Here is a 25,036-nt window from a genome sequence, read left to right as displayed (position 1 = left end):
CTTGGGGGTTAAAGATCAGGGTCATTTTCCCACAGGAAGCATGTGAAGTTCACTGCTCCTCCTGAATCCAGCTTTCTAACAAACTACTGTAAACCTTTCCAAAGTGTTTAGAAAAAAGAAGTAATGATTGTCAAGAAAACTGGCATAGGGTGTGAGATCTTTCCGGGTGCATGCAGAAAAGGTACATAGAGGCCTGAGAAAAAAATAAGTAATCTTGTAGTTTGATTAAAAGTTGATTAAGTTGAATATGAATGAATATAATTAGTAAAATGACTACACATAATCACGTAATAACCTTCTGAAATGTATTTTCTGAACTATGATCTGTAATAATTCCTGTAATGGTTTAACTATGGAATGATTATGGTAAATGATTTATAATACAGGTTAAATGTGTTTAATGATTGTAACAGATGGAACAGTGAGTTAGAGAAAGAAGAGGAATGTATGGGTGAGGTCCTGATAACAGGAAATGTCGCAAGCAGTTCTGAACAGATGGCCAGAGCGCACAGGAGGGGTGGTGCGGTGAGTTTGGCTGAGGCAACGGGGAATGGGGAAGTACGGGAACTTCCATTACGGTCAGCAAAAACAGGTTGGGAAATGTGGGGACTTTTTCATGAGAGACAGCAGATGTGAAGAAAGTCACGTAGACCAAACCCCCCCATACACATACAGGGTGGAGAAATGTATAAAAACGGGCTGAAAAGAGGAACCAGTTGTTCCCAGTCCGGCGGCGCAGAAGAAGAGACAACCTGCAGGAGCAGATTGAGCTACGGACCGCACTTCAGAACCACGGGGGAGCTCGGACTTCACACCGCTAAGAAAGGACTGGGTCCCATCGCCCCATCTCTGGTTCTTTATTCGACCGTTGGTCTCGTCTCAACCCAGCAATTTCAAACTCTGCAACAAGACTTGGAGGAAGGACAAAGGTCCCTCAGGGATGAGAAACTGGGTTTTGCAAAAGGATTCGGACCCGTTCTGCTTTGTTTCCTTTCTAAGGAGGGTTTTCCACACAAGGCAAAGACCTCAACCAAGGATGCTAGAAATTCCTGTTGCCAAAAGATCCACCATCGTCTGGGTATGAGTTGAATCTGCTCATTGAAATTCCATTTCAGAAAGTGCGACTTGAGTTAGGGAAAGGAGACAGGGTAGTAGGATTGTACATGTAAATTTTATTACACTGTTTTTGAACTATATACGATTGATTATTGATTTGTATGTCGCATATCCTTGCTTAAGCTTGCTTAATAAATTTATACTACAAAATTCTAATGAGGTTGGTGGACATTGGAATTAATAGAGTCATTTAATCTTTGTCCAGTTCTTTTAATTAAGGTAAAACCAATATACATGATTCCAGTTAATAGGAGGCTTCGTAATTTCCTTTGGTGAGAGTAAATAATGACCCTGGGACTTACATCTAAGTCACTAAACATAATCTAGCCGGTTCCAAGTGCAAGTTATGATTTAGAAAGTGGGCTACCGTTAACAGAAGTGGTTATTGGAATTATGCAGCTGCGAGGGCTACTCAGCTGATTGTTTCTTAACTGTAAAGGGTCATAACTTCTGGATTGGAGGTAGTTAGAGCTAGACGAATCACTTTCGCCACCAGTTTAAACAGATTATCTCTTATAGAGTACTTTTAGGGTAATACCCAGGTCTCAGAGATTTTCCGGACCTGTTAGACGGAGAACTGGTCAGTAGGCAGCCCTGGGGAGTAGTGAGGAGTGGGCGGGGCTGACTATTGCAGGATAACCTTCATGATGCAAAAATGCATAAACTGTTAGGGTAACAGCTGCACATTTGTTACACTCAGGAAGGCATTGGCCTTCTAAACAGAAAAGAAGGTTGCATCTTCTGACGGCATAAAACCAAATGTGGCAAACCAAACAACCAACATGATTTACTGAGGCATCCCTCCAAATCATTTAACTTTTGTGATCCAATCAATTCAATGGCCAGAGGTATAAAAGTTATACCCCGAATGCAAAACGCTTCTACAAACTCAGTGACTGTAAGTGTTGCACCTTTATAGGATGTGAGTAACCTGCATTTTGTTTTGTCTCCTACTTGAACGATAAATTAATCGACCAACTTATTTGCTTTTGCTCTAAAATTCTCCACCCTTATTTTCTAAAACATTCTTATTCACCATCTAGGAATCTAAATGCAAGTCTTCTAAATAATGCAAACACTGAAATAAGCAATTTTAATATAAAAATGTTTGTTATATGTTTAGTGTGCAATAATTCAGCATAATCACTGTCTACTTTTGTCTCTGCTATAACAGTTTTAATTACAGTGCATAGCAATGGAAAAAGATAAATAATAGATTTGATGTGTGTGCTGTAAAAAGGATATTAATGCTTTACTTAATGCACGGCTGTTTATTTGCTGAATAAATTGCAGAATTCCCTTGTTTTATGACGCCCGTGTGTCACATGAGAAATTACACTTGCCTAAGGGTGCTTACGATCAGAAGATGGATTAGTAAAAGGCAAAATAGAAATGTTGGTGTAGCGTTTATTGCTGTTGAAAAACAAAGGTCTTTGGATTGACGTGGGAGTTGATTGTTTTCTCCTCGACAGGTAATTTAGCCAAACAATATTGATTCAATTTGTAGCAAGATGGTGGTTGACATTTGAGATGGTTGTTATCTCCAAGCTGACTGCTAGATGTGATAATTGTTACACATCGTCTATTTAAGCTATTTTTTTTCTTTTTTTTTGTATGTTAGTGTTGCCGTGGCTCATTAAAATGTCAACTGGACAAGCATTTATCTTCTTTTGTGAGGATTTTTCAACCTTTAGAGAGTGATGATTAAATTAATGTGGATAACTTTGGGGGGGACAAAAAGGAAAAGTTATTTCTTTGGATGGCGATGATTTGTTTTTGGACCCCAGCATCTTGAAAAGTCACCTCTGATGTGCTGAAAAATCAAAATGAAAAGAAATCATTCATGCTAACTCGTGTTTTTCTGTGGTTCATTGTTTATCTTCATTTACAAGGAAGACAACAGTAAGTTCTCAGGGAAAAGTCAGGCAGAAACCTCTAGTTATGAACAGCTCTCCCATCTCAGCTGTTGTGACTCAGAAGAAGAAAGAAAAAGTCTCAAAGATGTACAGCAGCAGGAACACTTATGAGACTTATTCTGTAGTTTTTTCTGCCTGTGTCTTTTCTGAACAGAGCCAGCTCAGATGAAACGGAAAGAATATTGACGACAGAAACGTGGAGGGTCTTTTGAAAAAAGCAGAGGCGAGTAAAGTTGGGGGGAAAAAAATAGAAAAAAGAGCAAAATAAAAACGGCTGCATGCAGAGGCATAGGGCAGAAATATAAATAACCATATGTATCATCATGTGAGAGAAAGCAAAGAAAACGCTGCTGAGTCCACTAACGCCTCCAGGCTTCATAATGACTGTCATTGAAGAAAACAATCCCACATGGGGCCGAGGGATTCCTTAATTGAGGCGCAGCACCATTTCTCATGTGTTTAGGTGCAGATGATTAGAGCAAAATGCCACACATTTCTGACTTGTGTTTTGTAAAGGTCAGACAGTGGGGGGGTGGATGTGTGGAGAGGGTCCCCGCTATCTCTCAGAACAGCCCCTGAGGAGCCCCCAGGGAGTCACGCTCTGGAACAAAAACACCATGTGTGGCACGCTTTGTGTGGCACGGCGTGTATCGGTGTGCGTTTGTTTCTAATACCTTGTGGGGACCATTTTCCTGACACATACTACGTTGTGGGGACACACTGCTCCTTGTGGGGACCGAAGCCTGGTTCCCACAAGGGGAAACGATGTTTTTGGGTCAGGGGTCAGATTTTGGACTAAGGTGTGAATTGAGTTTTGGTTAGGGTTAGGGTTAGGTATATAATGGATAGGGTTAGGATAAGGGTAAGAGTAAGGTTTAGGCTGTAGAAATGAATGGAAGTCAATGGAAAGTCCCCCCTAAGATAGCAGCCCAAACATGAGTGTGTGTGAGTGTGTTTAAGAAGGCCAGGTGCTGAGAACAGAACTAAGTTTGAACAGCAGTGCTGGGCCTCTATAATGATGAAAACATATTAATAATGACGAAAAGAAGTCGGTCTGTGAGAGCATCGGAGCTGAAACGGCTGAAATTGAAAAGAGCTGGGTTTAAACATGAATGCCTCCATTTCACTTATCACATTATCCAAACCTCCAAACCTCTTGTTTGTTTATCCTCACACTCATCTCAATGCATTTTTTTTATTCCCAGCTCTATCAAGTTTTTAAACTTGCACTTTGTCTAATTTTGTATTGTGAACGCCATATCATACAGTTGAAACAAAAGTTTATTTAGACCCATTTCTTTTGTTTTAGGTCAAGTAAAAATACCAAAATTATTTATATTTGCTAAATGCCACAATTTTATCAAAGATTTATTTAATAATGTCTTCAGAATCAGAAGTTTACATACTTTTCCTCAGTATTTAGAATTGCCTTTGAGCTATATGACTTGGGTCAAATGTTTAAGATTTCCTCATAAAAGCTTCTCATATTTGTTTGTTGGAGTTCTGGACAATTCCTGCTGCCAGAACTGGACTAACTGGGTGAGTCTGCAGGCCACCTCAGTCACACACACACGTCTTGTCAGATCTGTTCATAAATCGTCTGGGATTGACATCAGGATTTTGTCATGGTGATGCCTAAACATTTACTTTGCTGTTCTTTAGACACTTTGTAACCACTTTGGTTGTATGTTTTATCCAAATGTGTCACATCTACAACACATGCTGTCTGTGAACACACTTTTTAAACCTTAAAGGTTTATTCTGTTACTCTGATCTGAATCTATGTCTGACTTTGGCTCGTCCAGTTTTTGTCAAACTCTGTTCCACTCGAGTCTTTTGCATCCTATAATTTTCCAACCTATATTCAGCTACATTCACGACCTCTGACCCGTTTTTTTCTTTTGTCGATGCTGCCACGTTTCACCATGGAGGCTATGTTTAACGATAGCAGTTGTGCATGTAGGGCATTGATCTGATCTGATCAGAGCACCTTCTTTCGCCAACTCTTTATTTTCCATCACAGAAAATGTCCATGAAATGCACCGAAAAAGAAACGAATACATTTGTGACTGCAATCTACTTCACTTTAAGTACAAGCCATCAAATAAATTTAAGAAGAAGATCATTAAGTAAAGATGATAAAAACTTGTTAGTCAGACATTGGCGGTTTCTGTTACATTGCAGACGCTGCTGCTTCTACTGGCTCCATGCACATCATGCACCAAGTTCATCTAAGACTGGCACAAAGGACCACTGTCCAAATGTCCTTGTGGGAAATGTTGAGAGTTTCAATTTCTTGAACTAATTTAAAAAATGCAAATATTCCTCCATTATTCTTCCTCAAGGAAAAGTATTCATTGGCAATCAACACGCCTCAGTTGGAGATCTTTTTTTAAAAAAACAAACAGGATTCAGTCACAATCAACACATAAAATTTAAAAGCTACTCACAAGTTCTTCCCTCTGCACACATGGAGCATGGAGCCACTGCAGCGTTTCTGCCTGAAACTTTGACGATGTTAGATAACTGACATAGATGTGCCGCTTTTCACAGTCGCCTATTTTCATCCTATCTATTAATCTGCATTCCTCTCAGTGAAGACAGCCACAGAGAGACACCTGTGTAGCACCTGGCTTCAGGGGACGTCTTATCACCGCTCTTTGTCCTCTTTCCGCCCTCCGCCCCGTCTCCCTCACCATTTGGATGCTCTTTGTTTGCTAGAAATAGCCGGGCTTGTTCCCTTCAGATGCTGGCAGGCCGGCTGGTGGACCTGCGCAGCCTTGATCCCCCCTGGCAGCGCGCTGACAGCCCAGAAACAGAACTCCATCCCACTCTTTTCCTAAAGCCCCCTCGCTGTTAGCATCAACAGTCACCACCCCCGTCTCTCCTCTCCGAGACGCTCTCTCCTGCCTGTTCTCCAAAGGCGCCAATTTAGAGGTGTCTGTTTAATTGAGTGGGCAAAGTTTATCCATAAGTGTATGTGTGCACGTTCCTCCCAGGAACCAACTGAAAGCACCTTGAGTCACTTGTTCATTAAAGAATGCTGGACGAGAAAGCTTTTTCACACAGCGTGGGCAGTCCTGTCCGCCTTTTGATTAAGCCGTCCGACCTCCCTCTCCTCATGTCTGCCTCCCCCTCTCCGGCTTCTGTCTCTTCAGTTCCTCAAATCTTGGGAACAAATTTAGCTGAGAATCATACATCAGCTGTCGCCTTCTCCACTTGGGCGCTGCAATGCAGATGTCTAATAAATGCTACCAGTAAATACACTCATGTTATTCATAGTCCTCTTGAAGGTTGGAACAGACCAATTGCGGCTGCGAACATTTCTCCCATGAATAAAGACAGTGGCAGGCATATTTATTGGCATCCCTGGTAAACATGGGGAAAAAGTTGCAATCTAAGGTTTAGGAGGTGTACATGTATGCAGTGGAAAATATAAATCATAGTATCATGAGAATTAAGATCATATACTTGGTCCAACACACTCTGAATCCCCTCATCAGCGTTTCTTTAGCTCTGCTGAGGTTTGATAACAAACCATTCGTTTGATTCTGGTGTGTTGGGGAGGGGATGCGTCTGAAAGTTACAGGATGGACCAGACCTGGGCACCTCCGCTCTGAGATATACATATGATATGATACAGACTCCTACCTCCCTTATGCTCAATGCAGAACCCGCATTTACCTCATCAAAATGCACACAGAGGAGGATGGAAGGATGGATACGAGAAAAATAGTGAAGGAAAAAGACACGAACCAGGCAGGAAGGAAGGTAGCATGAATGGATGAAGAAGTGGCAAAGAGGAAGAAAGAAGAAAGGGATGAAAGAAGGACAAACAAAGAAGTAATAAATGTACAAAATAAAGAAAGAAAGGAGGAAAAGTATAAAGAAAAGAAGAACAAAGAAAGTAAGGAAGCACAAGTAGAAAGGGACACAAAAAAGAAAGGAAATACACAGGAAAGGAAGGAAGAACAATGGCTGTCCTAATCCACACTTAGACAATAATTAATTTAACATTCAGACTTTTCCAGACTGCACAACTAAATGTCATCTACCTGGTGTAGAAAAATGGTTTGTGTCCTATTATCACAAATGTAAACTTTTGGATTTTAATCAACACTAAAGGGTTGATTATGTGTAAAACTAGGTAATGAGTGATAGGAAAACACCTCAACTCTGTCTGCATGGTGGAAGATTTGTGACGTCATGGGTTAGTTTCTCTTCCATCATTAGGAAACTTACATGATGTACTCTACATTTTAAATAAATCTCTGGTTGCCTGCCAGTAAATGTCATGCTGAGATTTGGTGAAGGGCACAAACAGGAAGAGACATTGCAAAGGTGGAAAGTAGCTGATTAAATAAAAACATGCATAAATTCCAGGAAATAAAAAAATCCAAACAAGCTAGCATATAGTAAGGTTAAAATAAACAGGAGTCGTACATAATAAGAGGAACAGACCGTTGAATGAATGACCTTAAAGAATATGAATGATTGATTATTGGTTTGAAGTGGTGAATGTGGCTAAAGAGCTAATGGCAGACAACTGAGGAGAAAAACACAAAGGGAAAACACAGGGATATGAAAAAACTAAAGCAATAACAAAACATGGCCAAAACAAAAATTACCAAATGTAAAACTTAAAAACAAAGACTAAAAGACAAACACAAGCAATATGACTAAACTGCAAATTCTACAAAAAAAGTCAAAATAAAGAACTGTAATGTATCAAAACCTATTCAAGAGCAATATTATGTAAAACATGTTTTAATGTAGTCAAGTGTTTCAAAGTGTTTACAGTGGTACCATACTATTGTAATAAAAAAGGAACTGCAATGCAATTTGTTTTTTTTACATATCTTTACAAGTACTGCAAATGCATGTGTTCAGCTCTGCAGGAATGTTTTATTTTTCCAGCAGCCGTCAACAGTCTGGCTGTTCATTTGAAGAGGTCAGTTTCAAGTATCCGAGTAAAACCTCAGCAGGAGCATGAGAGGAAGAAAAGGCCACTGAGCTGAGATTTTCATTCAGTAAATTTTAGAATCACGATTTCTGTCAAATTTCCTGATTTCATCATCCATAGAAGGATTTGCTTGGCTCCGCAGAAAACAAAAGCTTTGTTTCAAACGGCTGAAGCGTGCCTCAATCCCCGGCTGCTGCCGTCCGAGGCCTAATGTTCTGCCTCACTCCTACGCTTTACGGAGAATGGAGGTTTATGTGATTACCTCCAGTTTGTGTCACCTCGTTCCAACAGGCTTCACTTTTTTCCACGTTCAGATTTCAAATTGGTCTCAATGAAACTCGGCGTTAGCAGCCGACGCAGCACTGCCACACATCATAATACGCTGTTATTTCATTCATTACAGCACTTTTGAAGCTAACATGTAAGTCTTTGCATGGGAATGTGCAATAACTCCCAGCTTGGAAATTTTGTGAAAAACTTTCCTCTGGATTTGACCTGGAGATGAAAACCTGTTCAGATGAAGCTGACAGAGATCAAAAGTAAGGATTACTCAGATCTTTGGTAGATCATTAGCCACAGAGGTGTGTGTGGCCCCAGGAGAGTACACACCCTCAGTGGTTATATCAAACTATCACAACTTGCATCAGTTTAATAAAATACTGGGCTGGAAAACAGTGGCAGATAAAGCAGGTTTTGCTACAGTTTCTGAATTCTTTTGCATAGCATTATCTATACCTACTTGTTCTTGTAGGGTTAGTGGGATTTGTCATTTAAACTAAAGAAAACAACTTTGCTATAATTTATTCTGTTACAAACTTTTGGATTTGCCTCTTATAAAACCAATCAAAATTTGATTTATTTGGGTTGTATGCCAAGGAGCTATTCACGCTTCTCTCTCTGCAGTCAGTAAATAACCTTTAAATGCAGGACGTTTCACCAAAACATCTTAAGTCACTACACCTGGGTAGACTCATTCATACTGAGTGATATGTTTTGTTTTTCCATCTCATTATCTGGGAAAAAATATAGTTTGTCGTACAGTTACGCAAAAAAACTTACAATGCTAAACTGTCAAAGAATTCAAAAATGTTGCAATTTGCCTGCAGAACTTCTCGTGTGTTTGCAGCGAAGCCAGGCAGGCAGTCGATGAGGCTAAACAGAGACGTGTACTTGATGAGACGCTTTTTTTTTCTACGTCGTGACGCGAGAGGAGGAAAAAAAAAAGAGAGAAAAAGTGAGGGTGGATTACGCTCGTTCACTTTAGCAAAACAAATGCTGTTGGACAGATTTGACAGCTCTTCCAGCTGTGTCAAGGAGAAGAAATGTTGACAATATTATTGTCACTGCAGGGAAAGACTTTAGAGAACGTGGGTGTTGTGCTTCATATATCTATCATTAAGACAATTTTCTTCTGAGACACACTGTGGTGCGTGTTGGAAGTATTTCTTTACATCGTCATCGGTTCAATCGGACGGTCTTCTACAGTGACTATCATTCTGTATTCTTTGCTCTTTTTTTCTGAAGCACCATAACCTCGTGGCCCGCTTTTAGATCGTGTGGTAGCAGAACAAAGCCTGACTGAGCATTACAAAACCTGGACAGAGGCAAACAGGAGTAAACTTTCCTCCAGGCTAAGGCTCACCTCAGATCACACGGCACCAGCAGGAAGAGGGGGGAGAAAAAACCCCAAAAACCTAACAGCTCAACATCTGTGAAATGCACGTCACACATGCCTGACCTGTCGGACGCCCCGCATGTGGAGTCGAAAACACCCTATTGATTTTAAAACTACAGCGATGCATGCTCTCTGCAGCGGCGTGACAAGCTACATTATCTGAAAATCCGTTACATTTCAGGGATGGCCGCTGCGGAGTAAAACCTTTTAATGACTAACTTCAGTGATTTGGTGAGAGGAGCTTTTTCTTTTTACATTTGCACTTTTGTCCTCTTCTGTTCAGATTTTTGTACAGATAGAAAGAAGTCATAACCTGGGTAAAATGTCAGGGACCATTTTGAATTCTAAAAGAAAATAAAAGTGACAAAAAAACATGCTAATGCTATAAAAATAATTGAGTTAAAATACCACATGGTTTGTAAGGATCCTGGTCCTAACTAAAACTGGTATATAGTGAGGCAAGATGAGAGCCAATCAGAAGTAAAGATCAGTCCTGTGTTATAAATCTTTGTTTTAAATTGCCTTAAAAAGGACAAATTATGTTAAATATTGGGCAGACCAGCTCGACTAGAGGAAAAATTAGTTGAAGGTGAAAGATATTTCAGCAAATATATAAAATAAATAAAATGTATTAAATACATAGAATCATGTTGCAATCATGAGTAACCATTTCAATATTTATTTAAATAGTCTATTTTTTAACTGTGCTACAGTTAAGTATAAGTAAATGGTTAAGGATAAGTTAAGGTGATGTCAAATTGATGTTAAAGACTGCAGTTGGACTCCTCTGGGTTAACCAATCAGATGTTAAGCGTCGTGTCCTGCAGGTTTTAGACGTGTTATTTGTCCCCACAGAGTTCATTTAAATGGCTACATTACCTCCTCAACATGTCTTCAGGTTCTACAGAGGACGGGTAATGAATCAATCACTTGATTCAGGTGTGTTGTACCAATGTGACAACTAAAACCTGAAGGGCACCCGCTGGACACCACTGGGTTAGCCTGTGCTAACTGCAACTGCAGCTGCAGACCAATCACTTTGTCTGAGGTTGTGTTATTCTGCCGACTGACTACTGGTAGGTTCAGCTGACAAATACATTAAAAGTACAATGTCCTGCTGTACTGTACAACATGATATTAGCTCCATTATTCACTGGTTTTAATCTAATTTGCATTTTTTGGTATCAAGATAATTAGCATCTGTTTGGACTTAGTAACATGTAGCTAACAGATTCATTTAGACTAAATCTGTTCTGACAAACTCTCAGAACAGTTGAATCCATTCACACAAGTCTGTATCAAAACTGGCCTCTTTTCAGAAGTGCACACTCTTTCGTGCTTCAAGGTCAGCAAATAATTTTATTTAAAATTTCTACCTAGTTTTACTCAAATTGAATACTAAATATGTAAGGACTCTCAAAGTTAAAGGAAACCTTCAGTAGATAAGGGTCTAATTTTAAGGCAGAGACATTTTTTTATAGCAGAAAATCAGTTACATTTGAAATGAAAGCTGTAAAGCTGCTCAGGTTCAGCTAATAAATGGTAAGAAATGACTAACTGGTCACTTGTGAAGACAAAATAAAAAATTTGAGCCTGTTCTCACTGTTACCTTCATCCTGTTATCTTCATCACCTCCACACCTCTCCAGATCAGTAAATCATTATTTCATTTCTTTTACAACACTGGGTGGGGGAAGTTAATAACTTCGCAGTCCTACCCCCAATTCTTCTGATGAAAGGTGAGAAAGCAACTAACTTTAGACAACTTAATGATGCAGAATTATCACACATGTCGAGTAAAATCTACTTTTCTTATTAATGTAGAGCAGGCATTTTACTATGAGGGGAGCTGGTTGGGATGTTCACTGCACTGGTCTCCTTAGATTTAGCTGTCAGCAGAGGGCTCTCATGATCTATCTGTAATGCCTCTGACCTCTTCTGTAGTAAGAGTATTGAACAGCACACACCGTCCAACATGCACACTTTCCCTTTCCCTGCTCATACAGAGCACTATAAAAAGTAATTTCTAAGAGTATTAATCATTTTGGTTTTATTTGACATGAAAGGTTCAAAAATAGTTAAAATCTAGCTGGTTTAATTTTGTAACAAATCCTGTCTAAACATTTTTTATCATATTTTAACATGTTGGTTTAGTCAAAAAAAATAATTTTCCATTCATTTTGTGTGTTGTTGGGCAGTGGGGATGATATTTCTTATATTTACCGAGTTATTTTTTTGCAAACATTCACTGGTATTTTAAAAATTGTATTGCACTGACCACAACCCTGATCTGTTGCTACTCCAAATTAAATCTGCAAGGTACAAGAATAATTTATTATTATAAGTTTGTGTCCAGTTTTAATTGCTTAGCTACAGCAGCGATGCTAAAGCTTGAACATGTTAGCATGCTAGTAAGTTTAACAGCTAACAAGTTCTTACTCCATAAGGCTCCTACGTACTCAGACGTACTGTCCGTTTTTTTTATGTCTATATTTGGAGTCTGTTCTGTTGATCAAAGTCCCAATGGCTACAATATTTTTTATTTATTTATTTTTCTTTATGTCATTCTGCTTCAGGTGTGCTAAATCTTAGTTTGGTTGAAGTGTCGAAATCAAACTCACTCAGTGACCTCATCAGCTACATACTGGCCTCCACTGGGGGAAAATAGTTACTGGCTGAGGGTGAAAAGCAGAGGAAATGCAGAACTGATTTTTAAGGGAGATTTTAAAAGGTAATTCCATCTGGTCTTTGTCGATGGAAGATGTCAGGCATATTAGGGCTTCATTTGAAAGTCTCCTCCATGTTGACAGGTAGTTTTAGGGTGTGCATCTGCACAGAAATGAGAAAACCGAGATCCTCTATTACTTCTTGTGAACCTGTGCATCTTCTCATCTTCCCCCCAAAACACCCCTTTTGGCAGGCTTTGAATTATCTACACTCATCCCTGCCTAAATTGCTAAAATATGTTAGAAGTTGATCAAACAGAAACAGGTTTTCTTGGAGCACACAGCCAGCAGAGTTTCCTCAATGGGCTGGCGGGGATCAGACATGAAAACAGAGAAAGAACAAAGGCTTCCTTGCGGTGTTAAAGATGCCCAGACCACAGCAGCCCATCACAATTTATTCCATGAAAGACATGAAACACCTGCAAAGCGCAAAAACCTCTCAAATGTCAACAATTCAGACTCTTTCACAAATGGTGTCAAAAAGGAGCCATTCTTATATTTGAGGCATGAAGCCTCCACTTTACTTAATCTTTATTCTCAAACTAAAATTCCAGAAATCACAAATTATACATCAAATTATTTAAATTAAGTCACTTAATGTTTCATGTACTATAGGTTTTGTTTTGGATTCTTATTTATACTTTTTAGTTTCCAGCTGGAGCATCATAACCAACTTATCAAGAGATTATCAAAGTGATGCATATTTTTATGTCAAAGTTCATTTTCTCCAGCCCCATACGTTACTATTTTTTTTTTTTTGGCTGATGTTTCTGTTTGGTATTGACCAATGGATGGAGACATAGATGGACAAGTAGCTCACCGATAAATAGAGTTGATTGAGGGATGAACGGACAGATGGACCAGGAGGTACAATCATCCTCATCTATTCACAGTTCAGTCTGTGAATAGACTGAAATCCTCTATGATTCTTTTCATAGAGGAAATCTGAAATACTAAAAGGAAAATGTAGCTTGGAAAAGGTGAGATACTTTATTGCCATTAGCTGGCATTTGCAAAGCAGCCAATCCAGGAGCTGCATTTTGCTCCTAGGCTCTGATTGGTTGCATGTCTAACATGGATGACTGTAGATATCGTCTTCTGAAGGTTTCCACTGTCCATATTAATGCATATTGAGGTATTTTAGGTGTTTGAATTATTAAAACAGGCACTTTTCCGTTTTTCATCAATTGAGACTGATCATCACAAATGTCAAGGGCATTAATTATTTTTACTTTTTTAGTTTTTGGACAAAGAAAATCCCCCACTAGCGCATTTTCTTTTGTTCTGTTTAAACCAGCAGGATCAAACTCGGATGCCAGCATGGTCTTTTGCCTCGCTCTCAGACTTTTCCTGCCGTCCACTTTATAACCTGAAAAGTCCCAAATGCCAACAGGATCTGCAAGGAAGCTGCTAACGCTGACTAAAACAACCAGTGAGCGACAATGCACTCATCAAATCTGCAAACGACCTTAACACGCTGCTTTAAAACGCGGTGCTGTCTGTGTGTTTGCGTGTTTGTGAGCGTGTGGAAGCGGTCGGAGCGGTCACCCAGGAGGGCATGTGCAGCACCGCAGACATCAACCGCCTGAGGTCTTCTGACGTCAGCTGGACCGGCTGATGGGAATCCAATACAATGCCTCCACACTGCCTAATATATTCAACAATGAAATTGCCTGCCTCATTTTTGCTTGCCATTACACTGATTGCTAGAGGTGATAAATTTAACAACAAGTTAGGCAAATAAGATGTTGGAGGTAGAAGAGTATTCCTGGCTCCTGAACTTTACATCACTTTGTAGATTAGAACCACAAAACTCAGTGGACTTTAATGGAACTGTATTGGATAAACCCAAACTAAGTGCATAATTGTGAAATGGAAGCAAACTAAGGCATTTTTAATTTCTTTCTTGGTGGAGTTTAAATACTTACTGACTACTGAAGTGAATCAATAACCCTCAAGATTTTAAGATAAAGGAGTTGTACACAAATTGTCAATCTTTTCAAATGTTTCCTTGTAAATAAATTTAAAAATGATATATCAACTCCAATCCATGTGCCTCTTTCTATTTAACCATCACATAAAATTCAGATGAAAGTTTAAAATCTTATGCTGGAAAAGAGGATAAAATGATTTTCAAAGGCACTGTATCTCTTTTGATTCTCCCAAATAATTATTCCTCCACTTAAAGAGCCTATTAAGCATTTAAGAGTTAAAAAGTCTAATCTTTAAACCCCATTTTACATTGTAATTCTGAACCTTTAAAATTAGCATGTACAATGAGGCATGGCTTATTCTCTGTGAGCCAACTACTTTGCTCACACAGTCCATTTCATTGTTTGGAAAATTACACCTCACAGATGGAAACTATTCACCATTACCTTTCCTCTGGAAAAGCCCATTTCCTCTCATAAGTAACACTAACGGCCATATTCATCTGTCCAAAAAATATATTTGCTCCAGCTTTATTTACCAGACCATCAGTGAGCTCATGTTTAATGTGACAGAAAATCTAAATAAGTTGGGGAGCTTACTTTGCAGCAGGGACAGATCCAATCACTTTCATAGTAAAAGCAGCAGTTTCACTGTGTGGAAACTCTGAGGAGTTTCAAAACCTGACACGCACTGGATGGGGGTTCAAATGGTAGTCTGGATGGTAGTTTTATTATAAAACCTAGCATCCAGTAGATAATCAGGACAATGATGATGTCCATGTGTCAGATCTTTGTGTATTATTTCAGTACTTCTTTTGTCCACAAAAATAAGTGAAAAAGCAGCCAAACCACAACCAGTAAATCTAAATTACTATTGATCAAGCCCACTTTGAATGCCTGCAGCAAAACCTGACCCCTTGGAGCTAAAGTGTAATAAAGTATAATTTTAGCACAGGCAATTTTTTTTTTCTAAAGTCTCGAGAGGGGGTAGTTTGTCTTGCAGTCCAAAAAGTTGTGGATTTGATTGCAGTTTCCGCCTGCCACATGCCACTGAACCCCAACTGTCCAACTTATCTGTGAATGAATGTGTGTGTAACTGGGATAAAGTGGCTCTGGTGTAGAGAGCTGAGAGTGATCGGTGTGACCAGAAAAGAGCTGAATAAATTCAGTCAATTTGCCAATAACTCAGAGTGGAGAGAAAACATTTCAATCTGCCCCAATAAACCAGCAAAGTCATTAAAAAGCATTAAGTCAGTAAATCTTTGAATAATGCATCATGAACAGAGGGGGGTTCACGCAGTAAAGTCACCGGGTTCAATTCCCCACAGGAATGCAGTCTGCATGCTGGTAGCTGGAGAGCATTGATGTCCTTGTCACAGTCCTGACATGTTCTTCTGGTTGGTCAGTTTATTGTCTCCTGAAGCCAAACATGGAAGAAAGAAGGACCACAAGGGCTGGGAGCCCTTCAGATTTATGCTGAACTCAGATTAGCTTCTGTATTTTCAGATGATAAGGTCACTTTGCTACTAAATTGAACTTTTTAATTCTGCAAATGAAGATTTTTTAAAAAAAGTTCACTTTGGTGGAAAAAAGAGCTGTAATGTTGCTGCTCATTTAGTGATATTTGTTCCAATGTTCACATGTATTTTCTGCACAAATCTTTGTAAAAAAATAATCAAACTTAAATGGACGACTTTCACCACAACATGAGCAGTTCAGTCCCAGAGGGGAGAATCCATGTTTATGTGAAAACACTACAGCAGGGCAGAAGGGACACTTGTCCTTTTGGACACAAATGCTATCAGAGATTGGAGGGATGCCAAACAAATACTTGTCGTGGTCTCATGTACATTTTCATGTAAAAGCACCAAAGGCCAATTGATTAACATTTTTCTCTGCAGGCCTTTTCAGTATAACATCTGCAAATACTGTCAAAGTTTATGTAGAAACTTTATACAACTCCTTAAAGGTGGAAAGATGTCATCACCATCAGATAACATATTACACTGCTGGGGATGCGTATGGAAAAACTGCATTTTAAATATAAATGAAGCGGCGGTGAAATCTGACATTTGGCTGTTTACATCTTCGTTTTAGGATGAACACGAGAAAATGACCTTTTGAGCAAGGATGTGTTAAGGATTCCATGTCCTTCAGTAATAGCAAAATTGTTCAATCAGAAGCATTCTTACACAGTCCATCTTCAAGACATATTAGCTTTGTACAGTAAAAGCAGGAAGTTTAATGAAAAGATTAGCAAAGATGCGACCAGAATGGACGACTGGAAGAAAGGCAACATGGCAGAAGGAAACAGTGAAGCAGTAAAGAGGATAGATAAGCTTTTATATTGAGGGAGGATTGGAGAATGAAATGAGAACCAGACTAGTCAGAGAAAATAGTGCACAGCTGAGGAAGAATGCAGTCAGAGGCAAATGAGGAGATGAATAACAGCTGTGCAGCGAAGTAAAGTTCATTTATAAAGCACTTTTCACTGAGTTCACAAAGGTCCCAAAGTGCTGTGCAACATAAATCACAGTTAAGATATACAAAGTACTAAACTGAAAGGTGAAAGGTCGAACAGATGAGGTAAAGAAATATAAAAGGTCTCAAACTAACTTTAATAACAGAAAGAAACGCTAAACTAAGGAAGCAAATGCAAAACAGAAGCGATGAAACACAAGAGAAAAATCTAAAATGGCGAGATCAATGAAAGCCCAAGTTCAAACACCAGCATTCAAACAGAAACCTACAAAAAAATCTCATCAATTTTTCCTTTTATTTTTCACTCTTTTTTCCATCTCCTCATGGCCATAAATGTAAAAATGCTTGGTTTCATTGCAGCCATTATTCCTGGCTTTATGTGTCAGTTTGTTGATTTCTGGAGTCTATTTTAATCATCTCTCCTGAGGTTTGTGAGTGTGTTTGTGATTTATTTATTTATTTTTTTTCATTTTTTTAACTAATATGCTCCTCATACACATTAGGAACTGGTCTGAAAGTAAAACTACATAGTGCCCTGTAAAAGTATTGATGCCACAGTCACATGTTGGCATGTTACAACCACAAACTTCAATGTATTTAGTGTGATATTATTTGTTAATTATGAAAATAAATTTAGAACTTTTTTTTTTACTTTTACAAAAATGTAATATTAGAAGTCACCTTTGTGGATATTTCCGTATATATCCTGCTGTTTTCTAAAGCTCTTAAGGCAGATCGAAGCACAAGCAATAGCTTGGCAGATGCATGATGATTTGATAAAGTTTAAACGCATGAAGGGTAAAGCATGACTAGATGAAGGAGAGGACTCAATAGAACAGTGACAAAGGTGAGAACAAATACACACAGGACTAATGAAGGGGATGAGGAACAGTTGGAACGACATCCAGAAGAGACAAATGAGATAATGACTGGAGTAAATAAGGAAATAATCAAAATTCAAACACTGCTGAAACCCAAACACCCCTGAACTGTGACATGTGTACTACTTTCAGGTAAGAATATTTTTGCAAGGGAATGTAACTCCTTCAAAGTTTTACTAAATGGGAATAAGTTTTAAAAACCCAATTTTGATGGTAGTAGCTTATAGGAATTACTTGGTTTTTGAGTCAGGTCTAAATGGACATTTAAGCTATTACCTATGGGAATATTGTGGTCAGATTCATTTATCATCCCTTTTGGTTACCCCCGCCGAGTGCAGACCTAAAATGATTCAAGGACTCAATAATAGAAATTTATAATATGTTTTTGCTTCCCTCTCCCAGGCTGCTGCACAGCCGTCGGCATGGACTCAACAGCATGTGAACCGCAGCTTTCCTTGCTTCGTACAACTCTAAGCTCCAGCATAGACACAGGGCAAGGTCGCAGCTCCGGCCCAGTGTTTATGGTCAGATGGAATGTGAACTCTGGGTGAAACAAAACGGAGAAGTTATAATGAGGCATCCCCCCTCTGTTTGCTGTTTGTTTGGACAGACCGGCTGTCTCACAGCACAAGCTGTGGAAGGAATACTAATGCACATGAGTAATGATTCGCTCTCCATTTCTCCAAAATCTTATTTGCCTTTCCTCTCATACTACTTACTCTCTTTCTTTTTACCTTTTTCTTTCTCATGAATAAAGTGTTTACAAGTGAAGAACTCAAAATACATAACTTACCCATGACTATGTTGTGACATGCATGCACATTTAAGGGTATTTAGTCCAAGCCGATAACACACTTCTGCTAGATGGTCCTGTTCTCTGATCACTCACTGGTGGGTGGACATGAAGCAATCCTTTCTGTCTGGAATCAACGGCCCATCTAATCCTCTCTGCATCCATCATAGGTGTTTAACTAATCAAATCCTGGTGTCTCATTATCTGTGCTGCCCCACAGGAATAAGAAAACATCCCACAGCAACAGCAATTCCCCCAACAGGGATGATTAAAACCAGCTGAGACTTAAACAAGTATTACACCCCAGAGAGGAGGAATTAACTGTTTTTAATCTTTTTGTTATTAACTACTTCAGATTTGCCCCTTGAATGTGCCTTGAAAAAACTGTCCAGATTATTTTTAAAAAGTAAAAGGAGGGAAAGAAAGGTTTGAATTTTTGTTAAATTAGCAATCATATTTACATTACATGTGTTAATTGTGACAAGAAAAATGTTGCAGTAGAGTGGAACATTATTGGTTAAAGAGGAACTATTTATATCATGTAATAATTGTCATTTCCTTTAACCTCAGCTTCGTGCGCATGTGCTCTTTGTGTGCACGTGTGTGTATATACAAGCATGCAAATGGCTAAAAGAGATGGAGGAAAACACAGAATTATTTACAGAATTGTTATTGCATGATCAAAAATACATTTTGTCTTGCTTTGATTTTTTCCTGCAAGTTTGAGAAATTCTTGAATCTGCCATGGCAACCATTGAAATGTACCTAAACACTTGCTCTCACAAAGCACCACCTCTTTCCACAAAGATATTCCTTCTAGCTGCAGTCTCCAACTGAGCTTTCACCACACAAAACACCTCTCACCCATGCATTCCCCTGTCAGCTCCTTCAGACTAGTGGCAGCAGCAATTGGCACCTGATGGAACTGCACATCTGCTGTGCTCATCATACAAACTGCTCCTGTAAGAACGGTTGTAAACAACACAACTCAAGATAACAGTTACTTGATTATGCTATAAAATGGCACTACATATCTGGAAAATACTTAATCCCATCCTTTTAATACAATCTGGTCATTTTTGTGATTTTTAATCTGTCTGTCTAGAAGCTCAAGAGGTAGAATTTTATCAGTAGGCACTGCATCTCAGTCTGAACAGCTTCAATATGAATAGCTCCGTTTTGTTTTTGCCTCTTTTATAGCCCACGCAAATTTTGACGCCTTGTGAGGTTAAAAATCTCTCTGCAGAAACAATTATAATATCACTAAAACTCTGCTGGTGGGCTGCTGCTCACTCCCACCTAAAAAGCAGTCACATTCTCCAAATTAAACAAGGGTGCATTGATTGTGCCGATAGAGTGCAGCAGCTATGCGGAGCTTTGGCAGCATATTGGCTTTATGAGGTTTAATACCTTTAGGGTTTACTTGTGAACAATTTAGCAGGGTTCTGCATTAGGAATTGCTGCATGCTTCCAAGTCAATGTCTTTGCAGCCTTTTAACAAGAGCTGTATTCACAGAGGAAAGATCACGTGTCCCATTAAACTGACTGTTGCAGTTAATTTACTCTTACTCTTGGAATACAGATGTTTTAAAAGTGATCTCTTACTGTATTCTTTGGTACCTTCTGTATCCCAGGTGTTTCCCACACTAAGTCTTAACCCTCACAAACAATATGGTAGCCCCTTCAGTACTTATATTACCCCCAGGACAGTTTTGCTAAAAATATAGCCCTATTACAGCCATGTGCGGTACTCATACTGCACGTTTGCTTATCTCAAACAGTTTGGATGTGGGCCCACATGAACAATATCACATCTTTGGCTGATATCTAAGTAGAAATTCAGCATATATTATTAAAAACATGGATCAGTGAATATGTCAAGAGTCAAGTATGCCCTGCTGTGTTCGATTGCAGAGCTTCACCTGTGCAGGCTCACCGTTTTGTTTTTACAGCACTTCTGTTTGACCTCACTATTCTTATTTTCAGCAGTAACAAGTATTCAACAAAATAGTCTCTGAACCCCTACCTCCGCCTGCCAGTTATTTTGCCACAACCAAACAACACAAAGAAAAGTAAGTCCAAAAAGCCCAAATAGCAGTTTGCAACTTTATATTTGATTCCAAAGCTTAAACTTTGGACATAGAATATTTCTGCATGTTCTGATATAAAGTACAGACAGTTCAGATACAGTCCTACCATGCTTTCTTATATCAAACTTCTCAAGATGTAGGAATGAATAAATATGGAATACTTTAGTGCTATCTAGTTGCTCTTCCAACAACACTTTTCAGTGCTCCTAGGTTGCATCTTCATTATTGGTTTTCTGTTTTTAAGAACAGAGAGACAACGTAATCACCTCATTTCAAACTAAACGACAGCCAATCCCTTAACCATCCAATACATTCAGATCGTGTTTACAATTTTTTAAATACTGCTTTTTCAGTATGCTCAATAGGTGATTACGCTCAATAGAGCATACTGAAAAAGCATGAATTTTCGACCAGCACAGTGTTTCTCTGGTTAAAACAAATTAAACTTTCCCAATTCACTTCAAGCAGCTACAGATGGACCCCACATGGGGAATCTCTGAAAACCCTTTAAAACTCTTTCAACACACAGTCAGCTGTAGCTGAATGAGTATTTTGTGTCGAGACTGATGTCAGTGCCCAGAGCAAGTAACTGATTTTTAAAATCTAACAAGGAATCACTCCTTTAAAAGTTATGCAAACCTGTAAATATAATGCATGCAAGTCTTCCAAAATGTCTCCACCAGGTTTATAAAGACAAGGAGTGAGAGAGAAACTGTAAATTTCACCAGTGCAGTAGCCACTGATCTAGCTTTCTATAAATGTCTCCACCATCAAATCTATAGAAGCAAAGAATGAGACAGAAACCTTTACTTCATCCATCTTCTGGCAAAAAGAAATACAAAATTGCAATCCCAGATCACCCCAATGAAAAAAATCAATCAAAAAAGATAACAAGGGACTACAAGCCATTGTCTTTCCAGATTGAAAGCTTATATCAGTCGACCTTTGTTTTGAGTTGCAAGAAATACCAAAAAAGGGAATCTATTATCCTGGTCTTAAAGCTTGCTCTCAATAAAGAGAAGTCTGAGAGAAGTCCTTCCATTAAATGAAATTATACCAGTCTTAAACTAGGTTTGTCTGATATTGTTGGAAATGAGCGTTCTAATGTAACAGAAAAATCTAATATATTAACTAAATATTACATTGCAGCAATATGTGCACTTCTTTGGTAGTACCGAACCTTACATGCAGTCTTGAGACTTTTACCCTCCCTCTTTTTTAGTCATTTATTGGGAGGTCTGGGAAGTGTTTATCTGGATCTGGGCATGTGTATAGGTATGGGGCTGCAGAATGAACCACTAATGAGCTGACTCATTACAGAGGAAAGGAGACATGACAGGGGGTGGGGGGAAAGCACCCTGGAGCTAATCCAGAGAGGTGAGGGGGTTAGCTGTGGGTGAGTTGGTGAAGGTTGATTACACATACTCAGTAGAATGCATCTATTCTAATAGGTGAAAACCTATGATAAAGCACTAGATATGATTAAAAAATGGGAAAAGTGGAAAAACTGAAGATATTCTACAAAAAAAATTAAGTTGAGAGATAGCAGAGACTTACTTCAACAGGTACCCTTTACAAACACCTACTTCATGTGATTTTAAAAAAAGTCCAAGCATTCTCACATTACAGCTTAAGACAATAGGAGATCAACAAGACAGCTTTTGTGGTTCAAGACACTCATTGTGTCACACTTGAGCGTAATGATCAGCTGCTTAATTCATCTCTGAGAACGTCTAATTTTGACATTATTGTTAAATGCTTTAACAAATGTTCTTCAAATCAGTTCAGCTGTTTATTTTTAAAAGCACCTTTAAAAGCATAGGAAAGAAGATAAAGTGCACACATTAAAAATTTGAACATGCTAATGAACCACAACTCTGTTTTTAAAACCCCTTTATAAGAACACTTAGCTAGCACTTAGCAATCCTTTTGAATTTTTACCCTTTTACAATTGGAGAATTTGCTTTTATTTTGGCCAAATGAACACAAAAAAGCAAAGAGCTGAAATATATTGTCAAATATTCTTTTAGTTCACAAAGCTTGCTTTTCCAACCCTGCTATTCTGTCATTTCTGCAGCATGTCTTTGGGAACTGGGTGCTAGATGGATGGCTCATTGACAGGTCTCTTCTTTGGATTTTTTCACCTCCTCCTTTCTTCCATTTCTCTCTTTTTCCCATCCTCCTTTTCGGTGGAGGCCCTCTACACCCCATTCTGTTCATCTCACATGTGAAGGGTCAGCGCTTACCTCACAAAAAAATAAACCAGTCTCTCAATGTGAGGACCTTTGTGTATGTCTGGAGTCCGCCTACCCTTCTTCCTCTCTCTTTTTCACTTACTTATGCCCTATAGAGAAGAACTGGCTCCTTTCATGGTGCCTCCCTCCCCCCTGGAGTGGCCTTCTGTGGCCCCTAACAGCACAATTCTATGCCTTATTGCTCCGGCTTCTCCATGAAGACCAGTTCAATCAAAGGGGTTGTGAGAACACAGAAGGAAATGAACTGACTTTGTGCTTAAACACATTGACATATAGGCACGATCATGTGGTGAGGTATGTGGGGCAAGCTATTAACAAGAGAATAGACAAGAATGTGCAAAATGTCACTTAAAGGGCTCTGAGAGACCATCATGGAGGAAAAATGCCAGGACCTGCTTGGTAGTAAAGCGGTTTTATAAGGTAGAACCTGCTGGTTGTCATCCAGCTTAATCCACATTGTGCTCCAACTTCCTGTGGACCAAAGCAGGTTTTTCAATCTCATCTCCACTTCATGTTTAATCTCTCCCTGGCCTTTCATTAGGACCACACCATGTGTTGATTGTAAAGAAATGAAGCGAACACTTCATTTTAAGCAAGAATGAACAAGAGAAAGCTTTTGTCCCCTGAAGGAACGCTCATAAGACAGAGAGGAACCCTGTTTGGTCTGACTTTGGTTGTTTTACAAGGCATTGAATAACGCCATGGCAACGCAAGCAGAAGGTCTCCTGGATCACATGGCGCTGATGCAATTCAGAAGAGAAGGGTTTGTCATTCTAGTCAGGCCTGACCCAAATTACAATATCCTGAGAAAATAAAAGTGGTCTTCATCTACCAGCTTACATGCACAAACCGACTTAATTGGGTTTGCATATTTTTTGGCTGATAGCAATAATAAACAAACATATGGATGTTTGAAGTCTAATCACTGAGAAAAAGGGCCTGTTAATGATTTAACACAACACTCTTTAGCCCATGGCTGCCGGATTATTAGCTCTTTCCAATTGTTTACCCGGTTTGTCTACAAGCCATTCTCCATCTGCGACCGTAATTCTCAACATTTAAGCTTAATAATCTTTTATTTTCATGTGTTTATTATCTTGTATCAACAGCCTCAAGGATAAATTAAGCACGGACTAACAGCAAAAACCAATTAGCAGCATGTCCACACAGTTGACCAAAAGGCGAGACATCAGTACAGATCCACAAGAGAAACTTTCCTTGTTTAGATTTGGTTAAAGTTTTTTTTTAAGTAATTCCGGACACGGTTGGAACATTGAAAATCTAAAAGTTTGAACACCAAGATCCAGATGGGGAGCCTTGAAACCATTTGCAAGAACCAAGACTTGCACAAACTCTTACACTTAGAACTTTTCTGCTTCTGTGGCTGGTCAAGTAACAATCTCACCAGCTCATCATACCTGTAAAAGCAACGTCTCTCTGTGTGCATCTAAAAGAAAAACAGAATCCACTTACTTTGCTCTAGAGGTCTGGTAGTTGTATGTCAGGGTTTTAAAGCAATAGTTTCTCAAGACTCTTTATCTGCACCTCTGTCCTGCTGTCCTTTCTCTCCAATACTATTTCCCTTTGTGGGCTGAGCACACAATGGCTGTGCAGTCTTTTTTCTTTTTTTTGGTTAGTACTGCTTGGGTTGAGGGGAGGGTTCTGGTGTGGGGTGTTAAACTCTGGGTTTCCTGACTCGTGATCAAGAGCTCATTACCCCCCAAGGTCACTCCAGGGACACCCTGCCTGACACTCACCGAGACACCGGAGAGAAGACGGGAGAGGCAGGATGAGAGTAAAAACGGCAGCGAGAGAAAAAGGGCAGCTATGAGCCCGAGTGCACAGGGAGATCCATGGGGACCAGGAAGAAGGAGCTGGCAGAGAAGAGACGCAGATAAGCAGAGGGAAAAGTGAGACAATGAGCGACACTGATCCAAATGCCAATGGAGAGGGCAGATTGTCAGCAGGCGTGAGCAAACACAACAAAATGCTGCACGAAACAGTGGAGTCAAACCGCGCTGTTACATAAAATATGGTGTTGATCCATGGACAAGTGGGTGCCAGTCAATCAATAGAATATTGACCAAACAAAGAAAAAAAAACTGAGCAAATCTCTGGGTTTGTCTATGGATGGTCAGCACGAAACAAATACTTTGTCAAGTCATATCATTTTTAGTCTTTTTCTTAAAATACAGATTCATAATTTTGAA

The 25,036-nt window shown here is 39.2% G+C and overlaps 1 protein-coding gene across 1 annotated transcript in view; it reads right to left on the bottom strand.

The window, feature by feature from the left end:
* Positions 1-24,467, bottom strand: part of ptn (pleiotrophin) — a 46,599-nt gene extending 22,132 nt beyond the window's left edge. Inside the window, exon 1 of the mRNA XM_032588835.1 lies at positions 24,300-24,467. The gene's annotated coding sequence lies outside the window, so the exon portion shown is untranslated. The remainder of the gene's footprint in view (positions 1-24,299) is intronic.
* Between the last annotated feature and the right edge of the window lie 569 nt (positions 24,468-25,036).

Source organism: Xiphophorus hellerii, chromosome 17 (assembly GCF_003331165.1).
Source record: "Xiphophorus hellerii strain 12219 chromosome 17, Xiphophorus_hellerii-4.1, whole genome shotgun sequence".
NCBI lineage: Eukaryota > Metazoa > Chordata > Actinopteri > Cyprinodontiformes > Poeciliidae > Xiphophorus > Xiphophorus hellerii.
The sequence above is the reverse complement of the archived record's forward strand: the minus strand, read 5'-3'. Positions and strand labels throughout refer to the sequence as shown.